The sequence below is a fragment of the Pseudophryne corroboree genome, chromosome 3 (genome assembly GCF_028390025.1).
Source record: "Pseudophryne corroboree isolate aPseCor3 chromosome 3, aPseCor3.hap2, whole genome shotgun sequence".
Taxonomy (NCBI): Eukaryota; Metazoa; Chordata; class Amphibia; order Anura; family Myobatrachidae; genus Pseudophryne; species Pseudophryne corroboree.
In genome coordinates this window covers 251940641-251943759 of record NC_086446.1, presented here as the reverse complement: position 1 = coordinate 251943759, position 3119 = coordinate 251940641, and the positions used below count along the sequence as shown (strand labels likewise).

Genomic DNA, 3119 nt, shown 5'->3' with positions numbered 1-3119 from the left:
GATCTATTAACCTATGTGATCTAGAAAGAAGGCATGAGAAAAGGTATAATAATAATATAAACCATAATTGGAATACCAATTGGTTAATGGTGGTCCCCTTAGTAGAAGCTATGTTTGCTACACAAAAGATCCTAATGTAAGAAGACGTTTGTACAAATTTTGAAAACAAACGACATTGAGGAAGAAAACAAAAACAAAAATTGCCAATAGAGAGTATTTAGTAATCAGTGATTGTCAGGAGGATAATCGCAGAGTGGGTACAGGCTTTCGGAGTTGGGAAGTTGCTCTAACACTTCTGCTGTTTGTGATCATAGGTTGAATTTTTACTGCACCTGATATTCCCAAGAGGTCACCCAGCTTGGTACTGATCAGGCTTGTCAGCGCTTAGCTTCCAAGATCGGATGAGGTTGGGCGTTTACCGCTGAAATATGGCAGTAATGGCAACACTGGGATACAAATGAGAGAGTGTAATGGAGAATGAGCAACAAGGGTACTTCTGCTGTCCAGTTAGTAGCGCAGGTTCTCTGTTACTGTAGGCATTGCAGAGAGTGGTCTCGCATCTGGATGAGAGGGTACAGAAATGTATAGAAAGGATGAGTAGAAAATAGGGAGGGGACCCCACCTTCTGCTGTCCACTGTCTTATATAATTTATAGCGGACAGTGGATGAGAGAGGAAGGTTAGTCTCACCTATTGAAAAGATAAAGGGTTGAAGATAAAGTGGTGTGATCACCAACAATCAGTATGTGACAGGCTAATATGCTGAGTCAGAAGACCAATATCTTAAATAGAGCCTGAGGTGTGCTGCAATGGATTGCAACCATAATTTACAAAGAAATAAACTTGTAACTGGATGGTACAAGGTCCAGTGAACAAGCCACCCTGGTGAAACGGTCCGTCTGTGCTCAGTGATGCTGAACTTTCCCTAGTTCAGATCACTAAATGGTATCCCCTGGTATTGTATGTGCCTATTTGGGACTCTTTATATTACTCAATAGTCATTTGACTTATATATTGCTCTTTTTTCTTCTCTTTGTTTGCTTACTTGATCCACAATTGTGATTGAATTTTTTCTAAAATTGATCTATGACTTCCCTTTTCTTTCCCCTACCTAATGCATATGTTTTCAGCCTTTTTTTGGTTAGCTGGACCTTGTACCATCCAGTTACAAGTTTATTTCTTTGTAAATTATGGTTGCTATCCATTGCAGCACACCTCAGGCTCTATTTAAGATATTGGTCTTCTGACTCAGCATATTAGCCTGTCACATACTGATTGTTGGTGATCACACCACTTTATCTTCAACCCTTTATCTTTTCAATAGGTGAGACTAACCTTCCTCTCTCATCCACTGTCCGCTATAAATTATATAAGACAGTGGACAGCAGAAGGTGGGGTCCCCTCCCTATTTTCTACTTATCCTTTCTATACATTTCTGTACCCTCTCATCCAGATGCGAGACCACTCTCTGCAATGCCTACAGTAACAGAGAACCTGCGCTACTAACTGGACAGCAGAAGTACCCTTGTTGCTCATTCTCCATTACACTCACTCATTTGCAGGGGTTAAAGTGAGCCGGAACGGGGCGGAACTGCGTCCCGTCAGTTCCACTTGGAGACGGAACGCAGTTCCGCCTCCTCTGGCTCACCTAACCCGGCGATGTGTCCCCCGTCGCTGCAGGGAGATGACGGGCGCCCGCGGCGCCCGTCTTCCCGCACAGCAGCAGCCGGAGGCAGGAGCTCAGTACTGAGCTCCGCCTTCCGGCTCAATCAGTGCGCGCTATGGGAGAGACGTCATGACGTCTTTCTCATAGTGCAGAGGAGCGGGTGACGAGAGGACTGCAGCGGCCGGACACGGAGCGGGGCTTGGTAAGTATGGTGTGTGCTGTGTTTTTTTATTTTTTTTATTTGTGTAGCAGCTGGGGGGCAAACTACTGAGAGGTCATTACTACGGGGGCATTATTACTGGGGGGGCAAACTACTGAGGGGCATCTACTGGGGTCATTACTACTGGGGGGCATTTACTGGGGGACATTACTACTGGGAGCAAACTACAGGGGGCAAACTACAGAAGGGCATTACTACTGGGGGACAGACTACTGAGGGGCAGTACTACTGGGGGACATTACTACAAGGGGGCAAACTACAGGAGGGCATTACTACTGGGGGGCAAGCTACTGAGGGGCATCTACTGGGGGGCATTACTACTGGGGGGCAAGCTACTGAGGGGCATCTACTGGGGGGCATTACTACTGGGGGACATTACTACAGAAGGGCATTACTACTGGGGGACAGACTACTGAGGGGCAGTACTACTGGGGGACATTACTACAAGGGGGCAAACTACAGGAGGGCATTACTACTGAGGGGCATCTACTGGGGGGCATTTACTGGGGGACATTACTACTGGGGGGCATTACTACTGGGGGACATTACTACAGGAGGGTATTACTACTGGGGGGGCATTACTACTGGGGGGCAAACTACAGAGGGGCATCTACTGGGGGCATTACTACTGGGGGCATTACTACTGGGAGACATTACTACTGGGTGCAAACTACAGGGGGCAAACTACAGGAGGGCATTACTACTTGGGGTATAACTACAGTGGCATTACTACTGGGGGCGTAACTACAGGGGTTAAACTACTGGGGGCATTACTACTTGGAGGCATTACTACTGGGGGCTAAACTACAAGGGGGCATAACTACAGTAGCTAAACGACTGGGGGCATTACCATTAAGGGCATTACTACTGGGGGCACTACTAATGAGGGCATTGTAAAGGGGGCACTTCATAAGGGGCATCAATCCTGGGGTCATAAGGGGCACTGCTATTGTGAGCATTGCATAAGGGGCACCACTACTATGGGCTCTATATAAGGGGCGCTAACACTGTGGGCATTGTATAAGAGGTGCTACTGCTGTAGGCATTATGTGTATTATGGGGTGCTACTACTGTGGGCGTTATTACTATTGTGTAACACGCCCCTTTTTGAGACCACACCCCTTTTTGCGGCGCGCGCAATACCTTTGTTGAATTGCCACCGTGGGAAGGGGGGTGAGTTCCACCACCTCTCTAGGACCACTTTAAGCACTGCTCATTTGTATCCCAGTGTTGC

General features: G+C 47.2%; 1 pseudogene; it reads right to left on the bottom strand.

The window, feature by feature from the left end:
- Nucleotides 1–320: 320 nt before the first annotated feature.
- LOC134894220 (5S ribosomal RNA) lies at nt 321–440 on the bottom strand (annotated as a pseudogene).
- Between the last annotated feature and the right edge of the window lie 2679 nt (nt 441–3119).